The sequence below is a fragment of the Lepidochelys olivacea genome (genome assembly GCF_965140295.1).
Source record: "Lepidochelys olivacea isolate rLepOli2 genome assembly, chromosome: 7".
NCBI classification, from domain to species: domain Eukaryota; kingdom Metazoa; phylum Chordata; order Testudines; family Cheloniidae; genus Lepidochelys; species Lepidochelys olivacea.
In genome coordinates, this window is record NC_140417.1 from 40,415,736 (window position 1) to 40,439,732 (window position 23,997).

At 43.1% G+C, this 23,997-nt stretch overlaps 1 long non-coding RNA gene across 1 annotated transcript in view; it reads right to left on the reverse strand.

Annotated features, from left to right (window-relative positions):
• Positions 1 to 20,109, reverse strand: part of LOC311523202 — a 66,541-nt gene extending 46,432 nt beyond the window's left edge. The window contains exons 1-2 of the long non-coding RNA XR_014712291.1: positions 20,028 to 20,109; positions 19,702 to 19,819 (exon numbers count right to left, since the gene is read on the reverse strand). This is a non-coding gene — a long non-coding RNA (uncharacterized lncRNA). The remainder of the gene's footprint in view (positions 1 to 19,701; positions 19,820 to 20,027) is intronic.
• Positions 20,110 to 23,997: the final 3,888 nt, after the last annotated feature.

Below are 23,997 nucleotides of genomic sequence, written 5' to 3' on the forward strand. Positions count from 1 at the left end.
GTTGTTCTCAATGGAAAATCAAAACATTTCAGCAAAATCTACTGTCCCACAGAAAACACTGATTTTTGTGGAAATTGTATTTTCCATAACCAAATCCAGTGTATAAGTCATTCTATTCAGTAAGAAACTTTTCTATATTAAAACACACACACACACACATATGTGATTTCCATTTAATCAATGTTTTGTATGTTTTGTATCGAAGCCCTCTGTAAAATTTGGCCCTGTAATGTTACTTTGGGGAAAATTCTGTAAAAACGTGCATCCCCTTCGTTACAGGGGGATTTAACGGAATTTAGATTAGTGAAGAATTTGGCCTGTAGTTGCTAGTGCAATGCAAATGAAAGCAGAACAATGCTTGTGCATAAGCCAGAGTAGTTTTTTGAAGCATGAAAAATTGCTGAGGAGTGAAACTAGATAGAGAAAAGTTAAAGGCGATTTTTTCCATTCCCCTCCCCACCACACTCGCGACAAATAGTAAATGACAGTAGAAGGCAATATGCAATGTCGCTACATATGATTTCTTAAACCCAGTGAAAGTCACTAAGTAACATCAGCTTTGAGTAGCATACCAGCTTGATGTCACTAAGTATACAAGGTGTTTGGTTCAGAATGCCTGAAGTACAAAAAGTTGTTAGAAAGTAAGTGGAGGGGAGAGTTCTAAGGCTAAATTAGGGGAGACATCAGTTCAACATACTTGAAATCTAACGGATTGTATGGCAATAAATATGTTAGAAGAATGGAATGTTAGCCCACAAAAGGTGACATACAAGTTTATATTCCTCCTATTCCATCCTGTTGCATCTTTTCATAAAAGTCTCTAACTTCTAATCCTTGATTTGTGATTTTTTGTTATACCTGAATAAAATATTAATGACCTATGCCCAACTAATCAACAGATAAATAAGGAATATGGGTGTGAAAGCAAGTCTATATTAAGAAAGATCATATTGTCTGAAACTTCATAGTTCCTCTTGCAAATACTTATCAGTAGAAGATAAGCCCTTAAACCGGGAAAGGTGGGATTTGTTTTGTTTTTTTAAGTGTGAGGCTGGATACAGTATGTTGATTTAACATATGGGGACTAGTCCTTAGATAGAGAATCAACGCAGATAAAAAAAAAAGTGATCCACAACTTCATTCACTCTTTAAACACCACACTCATTCAGCTACTCAGCACCATTTGAGAACAAATCTTCTTGCAGAGTAGGTGGGTAGTTCAACTTCTAATATTCACCCAGGAACAGAACAATGATGCCTTCTTCTCTCCCATTCAAGTTTGCTCCTATCCTGAGGGACCCAACAATAACCACTACAATGAGCCTGTTGATCTCCTCTCTTTTATACTTTAAAGTTTCTTTAAGCTTTGAGACAAATTATGCTCCAGAATGCACTGAAAATTGGAGGAATAAAGCCTTTCCTAAAGCTTCCCAAACTGCCTCAAGAGATCACACCTCTTGCAACAAATGCTAATCTCACATGATGGTCTCTCACATGCTTTTGCCTTTTACCATCTCCTGGTACGCACATTGTGCCTTTTAAACTTTAAGGAAATGAGATCATCAGGCTCCGCTTCCGAGCAGGGTATGTAAATGAGGTTGGAAGGGTGTAGCAGACCATTCCTCCTCAAGTGGAGAAGAGAGCAGGTGGATGGAGCGAAGGTTAGGGAAGGAGCTATCTATAATTTCCTGTAGCTTTAGATAAAATTTTAGTATCCAAACATATGGAAGCTTCTTAAATTGAGTTTCCAGTCATTGTGACATTCACCCATCTCTAATCACTGCCCAATGCTAATTCAATAGTAGCAGCATTGTAGTCTGCAGAAGCATGTGGAGACTTGCACCACTGTAACAGACAATGTAGACACACTCTAGTATTCTGAGGTTTTAGTGGTGCAAATTCTCATACTTTGGAACCTGACCCTAACATCTCCCAGAGAATAAGGCAAGAGTAATTTGTTTTGTGGGCATTAGAGTAAATGTTTAGTGTAGGGTTTTGTTTTGAGTGGAGGGGGTTGTTTCTAATTAAAGGGTTTAATGGTATAGACACTCTAGAAATTAAATAAATAAATATGCCTCTATCCCTGAGTTTTCACAGTCACACAACCTGGTGAGAAGGGATTTAGAGTTACAGATGACGTTGTTTATGGAACCTTACTTTTGAATTCAATCGTCAGGTAATTGTTGCCTTTAAAACGTTAGCCTTGACTTAAAATTTCCTACATTTAAAATGTTCTATGCCTATGACATACTAACATACATTTTACAAAAGTAACTAGTGATTTTTGGGTGCCCAGTCTGAGGTGTTAAAAGGGGCATATTTGTCAGATGCTCAGCATTTTCTGAGAAGCGGGTTCTTTTAAGATGTACTCAAAAAACGTAGGCCATCAAAATCATTATTCGTTTTTAAAAATCTTTGAACATCATGTTTATTTTTTCTTAATAATTGATTTGTTTACAACTTTGAACTGAAGTTTCTTGATCGAGGAGTAGATTTAACTTTTTAGTAAAAATATGGGGATGTGCACAGTGCTTTTAATTATTGACTAGAACAGAAACTATTATAATGCAAACTTCTTATTTCAGTCAGTATGTGTCAATACAGTGTGTGTATTACATAACCACTGTAGAATTGCACATAGAAGAAGAAACAGAAAGGTCTTATTTATACAGGTGGAAGTTATTGAACTGACATTTGAACCAAGCAATTTCCCCTCCAGATAGATGACCCAAGGAGGAGTGGGGAAGGGCAAATGGAAATTCTCTTATTCTAAATCTGTCTCCCATTCACATTTACCATGCGCTTATGCCAAGAGCCTGGAGGACTTTTAGATTAGGCCTCTAGGCATTGCATTCTATGATTTTTTTCCCCAGTGAAGAATGTAGTTAAAACTTTCTGTTGACTTTGCCTTCTTGGAATATTTAATTCATGCATGGCAGGCAGGGAGTTATTCGCTGAGTTTGAAGATTACATTTTTAATTTTTTTCACTTACGCTGGCAAGAACAACCCACTGCAGATGAAGAGGCAACCAGAATTTAAAGATCACCCTTGGCCCAAGCTAATCCTGTTCTCAAAGCTCTTGTGCTGATTCTGGAGTGTAGCGGGAGAGCTTTCTATTCCCGCATAAGAAACCCAGCTTTCAGAGTGACCTTAAAACTGTTCCCTCTTACTTGTGATTAATAGACCTAGGGCTAGATTCCCTCTAAACTGCTCTCCATGGGAGTATTTCCTCTGGTGCTGCTGCATGCATTCCCCCTGGGATTTGGCCAGCAGAGGGCTTTTGGCTCCATAGGAGCTCTGATGGCAAATGTTCTGAATCATCATGGGTGGGATTTTGAAAAGCACTTTAACTTGGGAGCACAGTTCACATTGAAAGCCAATGGGACATGTGCTTCTAAGTCCCTTAAATGAGTCTGACAATCCCACTCCACATCCCCCTACTTGTGTTGACTACTCCTTTTCTCAGCATGTTGTCTGCCACTTCAGAGGCACAGCTGACCCAACTGGCAGGTATACATTGGGGTAGAAGAGTTATGATGGCTATTCGCTGCTGCAGCCTCCTCCCACAGCGTATGTTCACCTACTGGAGTTTCTGCAGTGGTCTACAGTACACAAGCTGGCCCTGGGTTCCACTCAGAACTAGCGGGCTTAATTATATTTGGATAATTGCTGTTCTTTATGGCTCATTCAGCACCTCATGTCCAATCTCTGTTGTTCTATTTTCTCACTCTTGCAGGACTTGGCTCTCTGTTTATAACTGTGACAGAACTGTGTAGCTCAGGAGTTTTCCTCTTTCACCAACAGAAGTTGGTCCAATAAAAGATATTACCTCACCACCACCCCCTTGTCTGTATGAAGAACTAGGTATGATACGGGCAAGGAAAATAGGGATTGTGAACCAGGACAGAGCTGTGGTGAGGATCAAGGGGAATGTAGACAAAGCACTGTATCATAATTCTTGGTAGCTCCCAGGCTAATTAGCCACAAGCCCTTCTGCCTGACGTTACCACACAAGGGGGCTTGTGGACTCACTGACACCTGTGCAAACAGAATGTAAAATGCTCCCATCTGTCAAGCAGAGAACTCTGAGTGGGTAGCAAGTTACACCTACTTAGTGATGTAATTGACTACACAAGGTGCAAGGCAGTGGAGAACCAGAGCCAGGGTCTGTCTAAATCCTGGAAGGGATTGCTGACTACAGTACAGCTCAATCAAATAAAATCAGAATCACATATTCAACCACAAATATAAGCACAAAAACAATCATGTTCCCATGTCAGTATTAAAAGCAACGGGGTACAGTGTTCCATTTGGGATACTGTAGCACCTGGAAAGTCATATTAGGACTTAAAGGTGTGGGAAGTAGCACTGCTCCTAAAAGTTTCAATCAAAACTAATGAGTTAAATTTCTGAGTGGAAAGAGCCCTACAGTAGAATCTGAATAGAGACAAATACGGAGTCATAAGGTAAGTAGTGTTCAGGGAGATCAAAAAGGCAACCACTAAGTCTAATGGTTATTGGCTCAGCTACCTACATATAAACTGGTCAGGTGTTACAATGGGGGAAGGCTTAGAGAGGCTGTGTGTCTAAATGTGTATTCCTTGGAACAGTTAGCTCTGGAGCATGCAAGAGGAGAGGCTATTCCTGACTCTATCCTTAGTAGCATACAAGAGGGATTTCAAGAAGTAGATCTAGTTGAACCCACTTATTAGCAGTGATCACAATATAACAGAGTTCAGCATCCTCAAGGGAGGAATCAGATCAAAAACTAGCACTAGATTCCCCAAGCTATTGGTAATCTGTAAAAGGTCCCCTAAACAGGACTACAGGTTGTTATGGTGGAAACAACAAAGCCTTACAGGACAATGAAAACTCCCATTCAGGAAATGAAACCAGAGGAAACTGTGTTTGCTTTGGAAAGTGCAGTGAGCCTCAGACCCAGGGCCTTCCTACATGGTCTGAATTTAAAGAAGTGACACCTGAAGGACAGCCTCAAGTCCAGGCCTTGATCACAGGGGCAGAAGGGCACATGGAATCTCTTCTCCTGTGCCCCCTGTGCAGGGATCAGTGCCTGAGCTCAGAGACTACCACACCAAAAGAGGCAAAGATGGGGAGAAAGCCTGGCCCCTCCTGCTCCCTCATGCACCTACCTATGGAGATGGGCAGCTGCAAAAGAGACTTCATACTCAAGGAGTGGCAGAGAGCATATGGTCTATGTGCCAGGGAGCATCAGGGGAGCCTGGGTCTCCCTGTAGCACAACGTTTTCCTGGTTCATTTTTTGGGTGGCTCAGCTGTGCCTAAATAGCACAGTCTTGCCCTAAATGAGTAGACCAGTGTCGTGGAGACTTTGAGCGGTGCTTCTCTTGCGGCAGAGGATATACCACTGCCACTTAAGCTGAACCGTGACCATATAGACCAACATCCCAAGAGAAATAATGAGTTCAAAATGACTGCCAGTATTTCAGCGAGGAGGCTGGAGGGGAGGGCGTTGTTGATAATATGTAACCATCTTCCCCTGTCCATCACTACATGTAAACTGCAGATGTCTCAGGCATTTTCCAAGCAATCAGCCAAGCCACTCCACCCAGTCTGGCCACTCCAGCAGTGTGGGACTTGAGGGTATGACACCACCAAAGCCATCTCAAAAGAGACGATGTAGCAAATAAATGCTACTTACGTTAACAGCTCATGGTAATCACTAATACACACTAATTACTTGAACATGATGTACTGTAAAGAATAGCAGTAACTGTGGTATCTGTCATAAAACAGAGACCCTTGTGAAGAAAGTGAATCGATGGACATCTGACATGTCACCGCACAGACTCCCATAATCTTCTTGTAACACTTTTCTTAGGGCAGCTTTTCCTTGAGTAGATATTACACAATTCTATTTACCTCTTATGTCGGTGTGTTTTTAAAGGCTTTTGAATGTGAAAGCCTCCATGAGATGACTAATGGGGATAGGAAAAAAGGCACAAAGAGTTCTCTCGAGTTATTTTCATTCTGACTCCTAGATGATTTATAAAACTGTGCACACTGTGAGTAGTTGGAAAGCATGTGCCTAAGCTCTAAGGAAGAGCAAAATAACAAAAAGCAAACCATGCCAGAAAAGGGAGACTTCTCCTTATGTGAAACAGATTCCTTTTTTAATGAATACTTTGTTAGTTTCCCATGTCATTCCCACATCCAGTCTGTCCTAATAGGAATTATAGGTATGGTAATCTCATTAGAACAATTAAAAATTGAAGATTAGCAAACACCGTCCTTAAAGACCCTACATCAATGTAACTTCAGAATCAATCTCTTTATTTATATATAAAATCAACTCCAGCCTTGGCTATTTTTAAAGGACAGTCAATTACCTCTACCACAATTTAGTAGAGAGAAACCAGCATGATTCAAGTCAGCTCCAACAGAGGTCTTATTCTTTAGGGAGATCAGATTGGGTATGGACTTGAATATATTCAGCTTTAAACTCAACCAGGCTGTGGGAGTCTGTGAAGGACTCATCATGCATTCTAGACACACTGTTGCATACAAATGCCAACAAACAGAGCTGCGGCATAGTGATCAGCAGATTTCTTTTGTATCCTAACCAGTCATTTCTTTTCATTTTTTAAACCATACTACAAAAAAGCGAAGTTGAGCAATGCAATTATCTTTTTCTGTGGATTATCCTTCAAATGTTCGTGTATTTTAACTGTAGGGGAGAAAACAATAAGGGCACTGATAGCTTTAAGCAAGAAAAAAAGCTATACACAAGAGACTTCAAAAGACCAAAACGTCTTGTTTGACTATTTCGATAGATGAGAACTTGCTGTTGCGATTTGTAGTTTGGCTAATTCCCCACCGATGAAGAGAAGAAATTACCTGTACTGAGATTTTTAGAAGCCTCTATGCTGAGAGGCTGTTTCCCACAGAAACAGATTTGTTTTGTTCTTTATTAATCTAGGTTTTAGCAGGCCCAATACCCAACATGGCCAGTCTCCTGTGCCATGCTTTTAGATATGGCACAGATAAAACATTTGTCACAGTTTCGGCTACAACAGGAAACCTAAAAGATTTCAAAACAAAGGAAGAAAAATGGACCTTCTTATTCACTCACTGGGCATGCTCCACTAACATTTTACATCATGTGATTACTTGTTTCCAAGGCAACAGCTATGCTGCAGAGTACACAATGTCCCATATTTAAGCAAGGGTTTTGTTTATGATCACTGTAAAAATACCCACAAATCTATCATATTAATTTGTGACAATATACTGATACATGTTTACCAATATCTCATTTTTAGCTCATCATGAGCACAGTCCAAGATATTACAAATCTAAGCTTTTTGGTACAGCAGTGACAAGATATTTAATGATAAGACCGTTAAAACAGTCACTAAATTATATTGAAATGGAATGGTCTCAGTCTGCTAGAGAACAAGGATGCTGCACAGCTACTGTGCCTGAATTATGCCTTTATCTTAATTCCCTACACTTTAGCAAAGAGATTATTTGCATGATGATTGATTTATGTTCAATAACCTCAGAGTGACTATGCAAATACCTCTTCTCTGATTAGCCACTGCCTATGGCAAACGTGGCTAGAACACCTTGTCACCCACCTATCCCCAGATATTAAGCACAATATAACAAGGAATTACTCTTACTAGGAGGAGGAGGGCCCTGAGCAGCAGTAGGGTGATGTTGAGAAGACAGGGGTTAACTTGGACAGGGTGGAAAGGAGGGAAGAATTGGAAAAGACCATGATAACATTCACATTGGTGTGAATTCTGAAGGCTGGGGTTCATAGAAGCTAGAGAAGACAGTTGAGTATGGTAGTAAGTGGAGAGAGCTCCCACTTCATTTCCCGGACTTAATTGACTCCTATGTCTTCAGCCCTGGTGTCAAGTTCAGAATGCAGTTTTTGCACTGTAAGCCCCCAAGCTTTCTAAGTACTCTAGCATAGATTCTGACAGAGTTGTGGTAAGTTCTTTGCTCAGTTACTGCAGGGGCTACACTATTTTAAATGCATTTGTTTTCCAACCTGTCAATTCTTGTTCTTTGAGCATTACTAATAAAGCCTCATTTCACACTTAAAACATACCTCAGCAAAGGGACTCCAGTGGTAAGTGGTTCTCTGCCCAGAAACAGTGTCGGCAATTCCATGAGCACCTCTTTCTGCCCTGAGAGCAGAAGTGTTCTTAATGAATGCACACAGTGCTTGAGATCTGACAGGCACACTCTATTAGTACCCTGCAGACAGTAAGCAGCACTTTGATGTAACCAGAAGTTGAATGACAGCTAGTGCTGAGTGCAGACAATAGGTGTAATCTGTTGTCATAACTCTACTCAGAAGTTAAGCAGCCACATTCTGTACTAGCTGAAGCTTCTGACGGGTCTGCAAGGTTAACCTATGTATGTGGACTGTGTTGTAGTTTCCCAGCACAGAGGCAACAAAAGTGAGGATGACAGTGGAGAGGGCCACATCTTATTGTAAAGGATGTCATCTCCTGGCCAACTTCAGATGGAAAAATCTGGAATCTAATGCAGTTTGGGAATCTAGGAACATTGATGAGTCTAAGACCTTGACACTGCAAATTGTTTAGACAATAGGTAGGCAAACACCCTCAACTGCGGGAGCAGTTATAGATTCTACCCATTCCTCACACTACTTGTCCCAGCCAATCAGCTTCACCTCCACTTAATCTGGGTTAAGTTTAAACCAGCAGCTTTTCATCAAAGTTGCAGAAATTGGGACAGCATGGAGACTCTGGAAACATCTGCAGGGTCCTGTTGACTTCAGTGGGAAATAGATTGAGCCCTCTAAATCTGAGTCAATCAAAATGAGACTATGGGCCTGATTCTGATCTCACTTTCATGGGTGTAAATCAGGAGAAAAGACTGGAGTTATGTGGGTATAAAATTATTGTGAAGAGAACTGGACTCAGTTGTAATATTCCATGTAACAGGGGAGAGCCTGAGGCTAAAATAACCCTGAATACAGAAAAAGCCCCAACTGAGGGAATCAAGTGATTGCAGTATAAAATACCCAGGAGACTGCAACTGTCTGTAGATACTGCAGGGAGCAGTAAGAAGGTCTCATTAGGGCCCAGGCACCAGCTGAGAGAGCCTGAGGAGAAGGGCAAACTCCAGGCAGGAGGTGCTGGGAAGCAGAAAGACCAACCAACCCTCAGAGAGGAGGGACTGTGCCCAGCTGAAACTGGGATGAAGCTCTGAATTTGTGTTCTATTTTAAAGACTCTCTTATTTGGACTTCCAGGAAGGAGACACTGAACTTGGGTTAGAGCCTCGTGGGCTTTTGACATGGTCTCCCACAGTATTCTTGCCAGCAAGTTAAAGAAGCATGGGCTGGATGAATGGACTATAAGGTGGATAGAAAGTTGGCTAGATTGTTGGGCTCAACGGGTAGTGATCAATGGCTCCATGTCTAGTTGGCAGCCGGTATCAAGTGGAGTGCCCCAAGGGTCGGTCCTCGGGCCGGTTTTGTTCAATATCTTCATAAATGATCTGGAGGATGGTGTGGATTGCACCCTCAGCAAGTTTGCAGATGACACTAAACTGGGAGGAGAGGTAGATACGCTGGAGGGTAGGAATAGGATACAGAGGGCCCTAGACAAATCAGAGGATTGGGCCAAAAGAAATCTGATAAGGTTCAACAAGGACAAGTGCAGATTACTGCATTTAGGACAGAAGAATCCCATGCACCGCTACAGACTAGGGACCGAATGGCTCGGCAGCAGTTCGGCAGAAAAGGACTAGGGGTTACAGTGGATGAAAAGCTGGATATGAGTCAACAGTGTGCCTTTGTTGCCAACAACGCCAATGACATTTTGGGATGTATATGTAGGGGCATTGCCAGCAGATCGCGGGACGTGATCGTTCCCCTCTATTCGACATTGGTGAGGCCTCATCTGGAATACTGTGTCCAGTTTTGGGCCCCACACTACAAGAAGAATGTGGAAAAATTGGAAGAGTCCAGCGGAGGGCAACAAAAATGATTAGGGGTCTGGAACACATGACTTATGAGGAGAGGCTGAGGGAACTGTGATTGTTTAGTCTGCAGAAGAGAAGAATGAGGGGGGATTTGATCGCTGCTTTCAACTACCTGAAAGGGGGTTCCAAAGAGGATGGATCTAGACTGTTCTCAGTGGTAGCTGATGACAGAACAAGGAGTAATGGTCTCAAGTTGCAGTGGGGGAGGTTTAGGTTGGATATTAGGAAAAACTTTTTCACTAGGAGGGTGGTGAAACGCTGGAATGCGTTACCTAGGGAGGTGGTGGAATCTCCTTCCTTAGATATTTTTAAGGTCAGGCTTGACAAAGCCCTGGCTGGGATGATTTAGTTGGGGATTGGTCCTGCTTTGAGCAGGGGGTTGGACTAGATGACCTCATGAGGTACCTTCCAACCCTGATATTCTATGATTCTATGACTCAGTAAAATGGAGCATCAGGAGGGTATTGTTTGACCTACCTTGGAACTGAATGAGTTCTTACTGGACCTGCAAGAGGGAGCAAACGGGCTGGGTGACTGCAAAATGACACCTGGCTGTGAGGGGGGACTCAAACAGCTACTCCAGTACGTCCCATTACAATAATTTGAGAAAATTAGCAATAGATTGGCTCTCCTAAACCAAACTATGGCTTGTTTACACAGGGAGTTAGTGTGTAGAGAACTAGGGTGTGAAATTAAAACATACTAGCTATTCTGCACTCTCTCCATGTGGACACACTTCTTGTGCACTGAATTCCCTCAGGTGGTTTAGCTTTATACACTTCCAAAGTGCACAAAGGCACTTTAGGAGTGTCCACAGGGGGACTTAGTACATATCAACTACTGCAGGCTTTTCCCTTGTGTAGACAAACCCTAAGGTGATCAGAATGTATCAGTGTACTGTATGACAGTGTGACTGGTCTGGCACCTTACCGCCCCTTTCGGGCAGAGGGGAAATGGGGTGTCGGGACCTCGCCATTCCCAAGCTTGCGTGTTCACCTCTCTGGGGGCGACCTGATGTGGCCTAATGGCCTCTGTCCACACAATCACCCCTTAGTCAGGGTAGTGTTCCCTAGTGTCTGGAGTCCATATAAATTGCTCCCAGTGTCAGAGCAGTGCAGTGCAGTGCCTGGGGCATGGGATATGCATCAAAGCGAGAGACTGCGTTCACTTTACGGAAATCAATGCAGAACCTGACTTTTCCATCCGGCTTGGGAACTAGCACTATTGGGCTCTGCCATTTGCTCCTTGACTCTTCGACTACTCCCAGGGCCAACATCACCTCAAGCTCTTTCTGCATGGTCTCCCACATCTTCCTGGGGAGCAGGCAATGATTCTCCCTCACTTTGTGGCTGGGGATTGTGGTGATATGATGGCTGGTCAATGTGCTGTTCCCTGGCTGCGCTGACAAGTCAGCGGGGAAGGCTGATATCAACTGTCGTACCTGTTCCTGCTGTACCAGGCCAAGCTCTTGGCCTATGGCTGCCGCCCCTGGCTCCGCCGGTTTGCTGGCCAATGGCCCCAGTTGGGGTTCTGGAGGGTATAGGGCGATCATCAGGCCTTTCCAGTCTCTCCAGGCCTTGAGAAGGTTCACATGGTAGACCTGAGTGTCTTTCCTTCGCCCCGACACCCGAACTTTGTAGTCGAGAGGCCTATTCATCTGGTCACCTCGAAGGGGCCTTGCCACTTTGCTAACAGTTTAGATTCAGAGGAGGGTAACAACAAGAGGACATGGTCCCCAGGCTCAAAACTCCTCATCTTCACCCCCTTATTATATTGAGCCTCTTGACTATGTTGGGCCTGCACCAGGTTCTCTCATGCCAAGGCTCCCAACTCTCGAAGCCGCTTCCATAGGTGGAGGATATATTGAATGGATCCTCTGACCCAGGTCTCCTATTCTTCCCATGTTTCTCTCAGGAGATCTAAGATTCCTCAGGTTTCCTCCCATAGAGGAGTTCAAAGGGGGGAAACCCTGTGAAAGCCTGAGGCACCTCTCGCAAAGCAAAGAGGAGTGCTGAGAGAAGCTTATCCCAGTGCTGAGGGTCGTCTTCCACTAAGTTTCTCAGCAGTGCTTTCAGGGTGCCATTAAATCTCTCTACCAACCCCTTTGTTTGAGGGTGGTAGACTGAGGTCTTAAGGGTGTGGATATTTAACAGATGGCATAGCTCCACCATCAATCTAGAAGTTACGTTAGTCCCTTGGTCCATCAGTATCTCCCGCGGCAGACCAACACGGGCAAAGATCTGCATTGCTCATTGGCAATGACCGGAGCCATGGCGGTTTGTAAAGGTACCGCCTCTGGGTACTGTGTTGCATAATCGACCATGACGAGGATGTACTTGTGGCCCGAGCTGCTCTTTTCCAAGGGCCCCCCCCGCAAGTCCAGGCCAATCCTCTTGAAGGGCGTCCCAATCACCGGCAAGGGCACAAGGGTGGCTTTCGGTAACCCTTTCAGGCTGGCCTTCTGGCACTCAGGGCAAGAGGCTCAGTAATCCCGCACCTCTGGATGGATGCCCAGCTAGAAGAATCTCTGGGCCACCTGTTGCAGCGTTTTCTCCCTCCCCAGATGCTGGCCCAAGGTACTGAGTGAACCAAGTGGAGTAAGTTCCTCCAGAACCACTGCAGGACCAACAGTTGGTACAGGTCTTCTTTCGACTGGGGCTCCTGGACCACCCAATAGAGTAAATCATTATGGATCTCAAAATGGGGGCCTTGCTGTCAGTGTTGGGGTGGGTCTTCCTTCCTCCTCTGGATTGCTAAGCAAGACTGTATGAAGAGGACACTCCGAGGATAGGAGAACAAAAGGCTGAATCAACTAGCCCCATCTTTCTTAGGCGCACTGGTAGTCCTCCAAGGCCACACCTGGGGGAGGACTTGGTGCGTGTCTTAGCAAGGTTGCCATCTGCTGGAACAGTTGCTCCCAGTGTCGCTGTTGCGGTTTGCTTGTTGTGGGGCAGTCAGCTCCCGAATAGCGGCGGCGGCGGCTCTTCTTGCTGCTGCACCACCCGCAGTTGCTGTTGTGCCACCTGCGGCTGTCGGTTGTCCAACAGCCGTTTCAGAAACTTCTCTGGCTCCATCTTGGGTGTCCGAGTCCTTCTTTCAGGCCCTGATCGATGCCCACGTTCTCCACCCCTTGTGACTGGCCTAGCACCTTATTGCCCCTTTGGGGCAGAGAGGGAAATGGGGTGTTGGGACCTCGCCACTCCCAAGCTCGCGTGCTTGCCTCTCAGGGGGTGGCCCGATGTGGCCTCATGGCCTCTGTCCACACAATCACCCTCAGTCAGGGAAGTGTGCCCTAATGTCCGGAGTCCATATAAATTGCTCCCAGTGTCAGAGCAGTGCAGCGCAGTGGCGCAAGTCCATATAACCCCCACCTAGCAGCAGGGCCTCTACCGTTTTTGCAGCCCTAAGCAGTGAAAAAACCTGTTGCCGCTGAATTGCCGCCGCGGATGGCAGGAGAGAGAGAAGCTGCCACTGAATTGCCGCGGCGGCGGAAACTCTGCCGCCCTGACTGCTGCCCCAAGCACCTGCTTGGAATGCTGGGGCCTGGAGCCGGCCCTGCCTAGCAGCCGAGTAGTGCGCCCTAGCGGCCAGAGTCCATATAAGTTGCTTCCAGCATCAGGGCAGTGCAGCCAAATGGCCAGAGTCCATATAAGTGACTCCCTGCATCAGGGCAGTGCGTCCCAATGGCCAGAGTCCATAGATCACCCTTTGCAGGAGGGGTAGAGTGGCCTAGTGGCTGGAGTCCCTATGATTCCCCCCTTGCAAGGGGGTAGAGCAGTCTAGTGGCTGGAGCCATATGATTCACATGCTAGCCCCTCCCCCACCCCAGGGGGGCAGGTGGCTGGGAGTAGGGGGACCCGGGCCCATCCTCTCCACTGGGTCCCGACCCAGGGCCCTGGTAGTGGCAAGTTCCTCTTGCCACCAGCTCGGCTGGGATCCTCCCCAAACATGCTGAGCCTCACTTCCTACCCTAATCTCCGGGTCCTCCATGTCAAGGGGTCCTCCGGTCTGTTCCCCTGCTGTGACATGCTCTGCCAGGGCGCATCCTCACTTGGCTAGCTTCCGGATCCTGGAGCACAGACTGTCCTTCCTCAGAAGCTGGTGGTGTGCCTCCTTCCCCTCCAGCAGTCAGCCCAGACTGACCAGCTCTGCAGGCTTTTATACCTGTTCTCCAGTTGGACCATTCCCAGAAGAGCCTCAGGGGCGTGGCTTCTCTGCTAGGAAGGAAGGGTTAACCCATGCAGTACCAGAACAGGGCCACTCCACCCCGTCACAGGCAGGTAATAATATCTCCTCTATTAGAGAGTCACTTAGCTACACTCTGTCATTTTCCTATACCAGATTTGGACTGGCTAGAGAGCTTGCTCATACACACCAGATGTGTTCATCATGAAATCCTTTAATGCTCTGCCAGGTATGGCTGAGGTTCGTTTAAATAAGGTATATTACACACAGTGCCACCTTAATGGCTGAACAGTATAATACAATTTAGCATTCTTTTATAGCCTTAAAATCCATGTGCATTAAATGTATTTGTCTAAATCCTCAGCTGGTTTTAATTGTCATAGATCTATCAGTGAATTTACACGAGCTGAGGATTTGACCACTGTTCCCTTGCCTTTGGTGGCTATTGTTGGTAACATTTTTCAGAGTGTCAGAGCAGTGTAGCACAGTGGCCCAAGTCCATATAACCCCCACCTAGCAGGCAGGTAGTACGCCCTAGCGGCCAGAGTCCATATAAGTCACTCCTAGGATCAGGGCAGTGTGGCCCAATGGCCAGAGTCCATATAAATCGCAGTAGGGATTATACTAGTTTGAATTACTTATAGCAACAATCTGGGTCAAAATGAGTGTCAGTTTCTCAAAATTAAGAGAATCCATTCAGCTCAGGGCCTAAATTTTTGACACCTATTCTGTACCTGTTGTATTTCAACGTTAGGAGTAGTCTTCCATCTAGACAAGAAGGTCACTGTCAGACAAAAAAAGAAACAAAAAATACAAGGCTTCATCAGAAGTATGACTGGTATTATACTTAAACAAGTTAATATGCAGCAAAGAAAAATCCTAGAGTTAATTTCCATTTTTTATAAGCAGTACTGCTTGTATTTGTAGATCACATTCAACTGCAAATGCCAACAGTTTCCTGGGCTTATCTCCAATTTTAAAAATATTCTTCATCTTTCTTTGTAAAACAAATTCTGTCTTCCTGGACTGTCCATCTCAGCCTTTGAGTCTATTAATTTTAAAAGAAAGTCTGCCTTTTGACCGTGCATCTTTTCTCTCAATCATTCATTCTAAGGGTGGAATCTGAGCTCTCTCTTCTTTGAGGCTATGATCTGATGAGGAGCCCTAATCTCAAAGTTTCAGATATATCCCAGCATGCACTAATGGAGGGTTTACCAGTGACATTCATCTCTCTAGATCTGGGGCTTCAGGAGAGGAAGGGTTGCTAAGCAAGACTGTATGAAGAGGACACTCAGAGGATAGGAGAAGACAAGGATGAATCAACTAGCTCTTGCGCTAAAATTGACATGGTCGCAAAATCACATTTTAAGATGCAAAAGAAAAATACAGCTTGCAGGAAAGTATAGTTTGTCTGTAAGCTCACTGTGAAAAGTAAAGCCCAACGCAGGAATATGTGCTAAAGCAGTAAGGTACTGCAGGTATCAGATCACACTGAGATGGACACTTTTTTCCCCCGTAAAGAAATATAGGTATTTTAATATGGAGTGACCACAACTAATGCTTATTGTTTCAAAGTAACCACAGGGACTCACTCATGACCACCATGCAGAGGTTGCTTTCAGATGAATGACAGCTGCAAGGTGTGTGCATGTGTTCTGAGATGCAAATCTCATTGGGCCAGAGAGACCATCACAGTAGTAAATATGTCATTGTACAGCCTTTCACCCTTAAGACACCCCCAAAGCTTTATAAACTAGTGAATTGAGATTATGCAACTGAAGCACCTAGTAAGTCTTAGCAATAAAATTTTAGGGTGAGAGTGCAAGAGAGACTGAATGTTAGCCAGGACATTGAGTTTGTCCCAACTTGTGTGAAAAGTGCCATGCGTTCCTTAAACTTCTACCGGAAGAGCAACCCGAGACCTGCAAAAGCACCTCTCAGGAAATACCTTACCTGAAAAAAAGACACAGCTAACTTGGCAAATGTACAGGATTACCTGACACCCCATCCTGTCAGAAAGACTTTCAGAAGCCATTGTAGGCCAGATTTTTTAAAAATGTCACAATGCAGGGCAACTGCACTTGTATTTCCCCCACAGTAGTCCAGCAAGGCACTCGCTGTCAGGCTTCCAGCACCCCATGCTGTTGCCTCTCTTGGGTAGAGAAGACACACATTCACCCCCTCCCCCTTCTAAGTGGGGTATCTCCAGGCTGAACCATGATGCCTTTACTGTGCTGTTCCCAGCAAAAGGCAGACTGCCTAAGCAGACCTGTTTGCTTTCTCTTCAGAGTCTAACAACTGCGTAACTGCTCACAATTAAGATACCATACAGCTCTTTCTATGCAATTTTATTCTTAGGATAAAAGTATCACAGAGAAAACATCTTAAAAACAATATGAGAGAACCCATGCACTTGCTCATAACCTTCCCAGAGATCACTCTAAATCTAACATGTGCTCTGCCAGATAAATAGTCCTGCAAACCCCTCAGAGGGGCTCTCTCCTATGGTCACAAGTTCATTACAGCCTCAGCACAGAACTAGCACCCTCATGAGAAGTTTATTCTCTCCTTTATACAGTTTTAGGTCTTTTATCTGCAGTTTCTGAGTAAGTAATCAGTAGACAATGGTTTTCTCTCCCCACGTGTAGCTTCTAAAGGCTTTCTAAGTACATCTTAGGAAACCCACTTCACATGTATTGTCCCAAACAAGTCCTGGAAGTTCCTATCGTTTCCTTAAGGTGTACATTAGTCAGTCTCCTAGAAAAGCTACGTACAAAAACACAAACAATTTCATTTCAATACAATGGACCCAAACGTATTAAACTTAATTCAATAAAGTTTAACTTAATAAGGTTTGTCCAGGAAGTTGCTCTTGGTCACAGTCAGCATGCACAGTCAAGACTAACTTTTCAAAACAGCTCTGCTACCATTTAGATACTTTAAATAAAGACCAAAGTTTCGAAAGCACTCAGCATCTCCAATTGCAACACTCATGGCTAGATTTTCAAAAGAGCTCAGCAGATAAGGTCTACACCATAGATGTTAATACATCTATTCTAGACGTCCTAAGTAAGCTAAATTATTCCAGGAAACAAACACAAGTGTACACAAGTGGCCAAATTTTCAAAGTGCTTATCATTTGTTTTCTGCAATAACTTACTGCAGCTAAAACTTTAAATAATCTAAGTGTTCTACAAACATTGATTAGAGCAGTTAACAACATGCTGCTGGAAAGAAGTCTGTCCACTGAAGATAAAATAGCACCACCAAGGATATGAAGAAAAAAAATACTAACTGAAATTTCTGTGTGAACTTTCTTTTGATTTCTTTTTATCAATCATTACAAAACACTTGGATGTATCCATTCTTCAGACTCCTTTTTCCTGTCCTCAGCATTCAGTGAAAACCCTTTTGAGAAAAGGAAAGAGAGCTTGAGATGAAATAAAACAGAGATTTGAATCCAGAGTTTTTACTTCCACGTCAGTCTGAGGGTGGTTACCTAGGGAGGTGGTAGAATCTCCTTCCTTAGAGGTTTTTAAGGTCAGGCTTGACAAAGCCCTGGCTGGGATGATTTTAACTGGGAATTGGTCCTGCTTCGAGCAGGGGGTTGGACTAGATGACCTTCTGGGGTCCCTTCCAACCCTGATATTCTATGATTCTATGATATTTAGGAATCATATTCCCATACATTTCTATATGTTTTAAAACCGATACATAGCATTTCTAAATTTGCCAAATCACTAGGACTTAAACTTTTCATTCCCAGGAATTGTCCCTTTGGTGGTTGTGTTTGTCTTAACCTTAAACATTCAAGACTTGATGGAAAATTCACCCTCATCACAGTCAGTAGGGTTACAGCCTCTTACCAGTGGTATATATGGCTCCATTTGCCTTCTTAATGTTTAGTATATTTACTTTTTCCTGAATAGGAACATTTGGGTCTGATGGAAAATCTTTTCCAAGTTTTAGATTGAGTCTAGCAGCTTACTTCCTCTCAAAAGGAAAACACAAGGAGACAGAACTCAAAAGCACGTACATTGTTGGACACTAACCCACAGTTCTGGTGCTTTTCTTGATGTACAAATTGAGTCCCTGGTTCTTCACAGTTAATTCTGAACAGGATTTTCTGCTGAACCAATCTCTGTTTTAAAACAATGAGATTTGTACTATGTTGTCACAAATTTCTCTGTTACAATACGATACTTCTCTGTTATGTTTCACATGCGCTGCTTTATGTTATGCTTTGACCTCAAAGTAGTACAAAAAGGTATAAACATTTAAAGCTTCAATACAGCTACAACTACATGGAGGAACTTTATGCTTCAAAAGACTCAACAAAGTAATTCATCCTGTAGATTGTTCACTGCTTTATGTAAAGCAAACAAAATATATTCCAAAGATTAAGATCAATAGTCTTGAATTGATTAAAATCCCATCAAACTATCAAGCAGCCATTTTTCAGCAGTAAACCACGTTCTATTTAAAATTACAATATATTAATGTTTAGCGACAGTAGCTGACTATTTTGGGCCTACACTATATTACGTGTTCTATATGGATTTACAGCACCATAATTAAAGTTTGAAAATGTGTCAAATACACGTTAATAATGTATTACCAAAAAGTTGCTTGTGATATAAAAATGTATACTTTTGGCTATCCCAGTTTCACCAGATTTCGTATCTCAGGTCTGGTTGCATAAATCATAAGAATGACCACACTGGGCCAGAACAATGGTCCATCTAGCCCAGTGTACTGTCTTCCAGCAGTGGCTGGTGCCAGATGCTTCAGAATGAACAGAACAGAGCAATTTATCAAGTGATCCATTCCCTGTCATCCAGTCCCACCTTCTGGAAGTCAGAGGTTTAGAGTCACCCAGAGCATGGGGTTGCATTTCTGACCATCTTGGCTAATAGCCATTGATGGGCCTATTCTCCATGGATTTAGCGAGTTCTTTTTTGAACCCAGTTATACTTTTGGCCTTCACAACATCCCCTGGCAATGAGTTCCACAGGTTAACTGTGTGTTGTGCAAAGAAGTATTTCCTTGGGTTTATTTTAAATCTGCTGCCTATTAATTTCATTGGGTGACCCCTAGTTCTTGTGTAATGTGAAAGGGTAAATAACAATTCCTTACTCATTTTCTCTACATCATTCATGATTATCTAGACCTCTATCATATCCCCCCTCAGTTGTCTCTTTTATAAGCTGAACAGTCCCAATCCTTTGAATCTCTCCTCATATGGAAGCTGTTCCATACCCCTCATCATTTTTGTTGCCCTTCTCTGTACCTTTTCCAACTTGTATATATCTTTTTTGAGATGGTGTGACTAGAATTGCACACACTATTCAAGGCATGGTTGTCAGGCCCACTCGAGACTCACCTGGAACAAAGCACTCCCTATTCACACTTTTCAAACCACCAATCAAGCACACGGTCAAACTGTCCCCACAACAGACACTCAGATACTCACCAACACAGCCTCCTTAATGCAGCCCTTAGCATACCTTCTCTCAGGCAGATTCCAGGCAAACTCCCTCTGTTAGCCGCTCTGCTGTTCGCTGCTCAGCTGGTTCGCAGCTGACTGGCTTTTATACAGTGGGTGAGGGAACTGGGATGTTTAGTCTGCGGAAGAGAAGAATGAGGGGGGATTTGATAGCTGCTTTCAACTACCTGAAACGGGGTTCCAAAGAGGATGGATCTAGACTGTTCTCAGTGGTAGCAGATGACAGAACGAGGAGTAATGGTCTCAAGTTGCAGTGGGGGAGGTTTAGGTTGGATATTAGGAAAAACTTTTTCACTAGGAGGGTGGTGAAACACTGGAATGAGTTACCTAGGGAGGTGGTGGAATCTTCTTCCTTAGATATTTTTAAGGTCAGGCTTGACAAAGTCCTGGCTGGGATGATTTAGTTGGGGATTGGTCCTGCTTTGAGCAGGGGGTTGGACTAGATGACCTCCTGAGGTCCCTTCCAACCCTGATATTCTATGATGTACCATGGATTTTTACATTAGCATTATGATATTTACTGTCTTATTATCTATCCCTTTCCTAATGGTTCCTAATGTTCTGTTAGCTTTTTCTGACTGCTTCTGCACATTGAGCTGAGTACGAAAACAGTATTCAAATGCAGCTGGACCTGCAGATCATTTACTACTTTAACTTTTGGACACTGGTCTGCAGATGGACCCTGTAACCTCACAAGTCATTACAATTTCTTTTGGAGGGATATTAGCAGAAGTAAAGCAGCGGAGGAAGAAGAGAGACAGATTTTCTTCTCCAGATTCTAGGGAAGGGGTGGTTTGCACCCAAGTGTTGTTAGCAAGTAGCAGTTCCTGCAGAGAGGACTGCACAGAGACTGTCAATGATGTGTCCATTCTGCAGGGGAAGGGTTCCTGGTGCTGTGTGCTTCCAAATGCCCCTCCCCCCCAGTATCAAAGTAAAGGCCAGGAAATCTGGGCATGTGTGTTTTACATTGGTTATAGACAGAATAAGTAATGTATAATTAGCAGGACTCTCTTCCTGAAGAATCAGAATATCCCTCCCCTTCTTCTGCTCCCGCGGGCACCTTACCAGATTTCTGAGGTTTGTAAAATGTTATCACTAGCATCTTGGCTGTTGCTTCAACATTCTAGGATACATCCAATCTTATATTTTGCCAGGTTCTTTCCATCCCTTCAGTTTTTAACTGCTCTTGTGCAACATGTTTTTGGCCTTATGTTTTGGTATGTCGCCTTTGGAGCTTTAATTCCTTAGGACTGATGCAGCCAAGCATTTCCAATGTGGGAAAACAAATCCAATCCAGATTGGTGCTGAGCGAGCTTGAGAAACGCCCCCTTGTGAACAAACCTGCATAAAAAAGCATTTTGAATTCAGCTCTAGTCTTGTGAGCTTAATTAGATAAACAGATATTCAGAAGCACAAGTCTCAGGCTGGAAAAGAACTTGAATACATGAATACAAAACAGCCACAGATACCTGAATATTTCAGTAACAGTTTATCATTCAACCCATGTTCTCTCTTTTTTTCTGCTCCTTTATCTCCCAATGTCTCTAATTCTTTTTCAGGACAAATATACAACAAGAAGTCAGAGCAGGGGGAAATGCACAAGAAGAAAACCCACTGAAGGTTGGCCTGCTATTATTATTCAGTGACATCTCTCTTTATAAAACATTTGGAAACTTTCAAGAGTTCTGCGGAGACTTGATTCACCAGTGCATTGTTCCAGTTTTAAACCAGTATAGGTCCTTGAATTTCAGTGGAGTTACACTGGCATAAAATGATAGTAACAATAGAAGTGTATCAGAGCCTTACTATTCTGTCCAGGTTCTCATACTGCGTCCCTCTCTGTAGTATTAGAGTTCTTACTGTACTAGTCCTAGTAATTCACACTTATTCTCTATTTCTTGTACCTCTGGCACTAAGTTTGCTGCATTAAGCCCCATTTCAGCAAAGCATGTCAACATGAGCTTAAGTCCATCTCTGTTTGGCACAGCTCGTAATGTGCTTTAAGTAATTTCCTGGAAAAGATGGACGTAAGTACATAAAGCTTATGTGCTATGCTCAACCTATGCCTTAGTCTTATCCTTTCATGGATATTAGTGATCGCCTTACTGCTGTGCAGGTGGTTAAAGCTTGCTGGCACACTGAATGAAGTTTATTTGTACTGAAGGGCATGTGATACGATTTTTCTTGTACCTCAAGTGCAGATATGGTCAAATGCACTTCAGAACATCTTAAGATTCCTTGATTGTAGCACAAAGGGGCACTTAAGAGAGGCATTTAAACTTTTAGGTTTAGATGCTCTGTGTATTCATTTGACAAAGCCAATTATTTTTCTGACTCTGTCTTGTCCAAAGGAAAAGGAGACTTTGAAATCTACGTACAGGTTTGGCTTAAATAAAGACTAACTTAGACTTTGCTTGTTTAGAAGAGCTTGGATAACTTAAAATAAACTTCCAAAGAACATCCCCAGGTTTTTGCTTACTTACCCCAACATTTATTGCAGTCCAAATTCTGGCTGAGGTTCCTGGGAAGGGCTCATATTTCCTTTCTTAGCTACTTATCCCTGAAATAGAAAGGGCATCAGGTGCAGAGGGGGTATTACAGATACAGGACCTACCACACCCAATAGAAAGATTTGGAGACTTGAAGCAGATGAGATTCACTAAGTGGAGGAACAAATCCATGCATGAACTTGAAGTGTGGGAGAGAGATTTCATGTTGAACATAACTATGGAATAAATTGGGATTTCTCAGAATAGGACAGAACAATGGGAAAATCTGACTCAAAACCCAGTTTGGCCAACTTCGTGCCATGAATGATCAGTTTCTGTTCACACTCATCTTTAGAGAGACATTGTTATTTTGCCTAAATATGGGAAGTCGTATCAGAACAAGCATTTCTGTGTGTAGTCAAGGCCATTCATGCCAATAGTGCTGGCATATCTTGCCCACATACCCTGCCTTTTTCTATTTAGGAATAAGGGTGCTAAGGCATGGAGAGCAGTGGAGGAAAGAAGAAGCTAGAAAGGGCATATGCTCTGCAGAAATGGCACTGTATACAGGTGATTAGTGATAGTGAAGACTGGCTGCTGCATAACAGAAAGACATGAAAGAAAGAATAGTGATCCAAGCTATGCATTTGGCAAATATGAAACAGTATGGAGTTGCATTTGTACTGTCTGAGGGATGAAGAAAACAGCTACCTGAAATCCTCTAACCAGAATGCTGGCATTTAAATAAGAATTTTGGCTGTATAAGCAATGCAGGATCGAGTACTAACAAAGACCAGCAAAACCACTGTGATCTACACACATTATAATATAGCAGGACAAGTGTAAAAAATAATAGTTTCTCAGTGAAATTTGCACTGCTCTATCATTGAAGAACCACCATGGGGAAAATGTCAGGCAATTGAAATTTATAATAATAAGTCCTAAAAATATCTATCAAATCACAAATGATTATGTGAGCAATTCAGACAGTTCAAAGCACTCTATGTTTTACCAGTCCCATCAACTCTTAATATTTTATTTTAAATTTAAAAGAAGAAAGTGATGAACAAATAAACTGAGCTCATTAGAATATTGATGGCAGTTGCATACATTTACATTACAAATCTCTCACATTGAGGAAAATATGTAAAATATTTAAAACAGCTTAACCTATGTGGTCATTAAAATAACAGGAACATGAAATGTCATTCCTTTACACCATTTGAATCTGATCTGTGCAACAAGGCAAACCTTTCGGAATGTCCCTTGCAAATGTAAAAAAAAAAAAAAACCCCACAACCAATTTTCTTATCACTGCTAGTAACTTATCTTCCATTAAATAACTGTGGAAGTCATCAAATTGGTTTCCCTTTTCATTAAATTTAACTACTCTGGCTTTTTAAGGAGACTGAATGTGTGACTGTTTGGTTCATTTCCCCTCTCCCCCACAAATACTTCTCAACCCATTTCCTTCAAGGCAGTTTGAGTCCTATTTTGGGACACCGATAAGGGTTCTGAAGATATGGAATTTTTCTCTCTATATATAACAGATAAGATGACAAGATACATCAAGCCAAACACATTTATGCCTTCTCCAGAGTATATTAAGTGCAAAGTAACTATCAGTATGCACATAACAACAATGGCAAAAATACAGAGCCCAGCACTGCAAACCTTACTTATGTTGATAAGCACATCTCTTCAAGGGTCCTCTTACTGAGTTCCATCATCTCCCATGGAATAGGCCCATCCTCAACCCTGGTGGCTTCTAGTGGGGAGGGGGCAGGTGCTTGGGAAGGTAGAGGGAG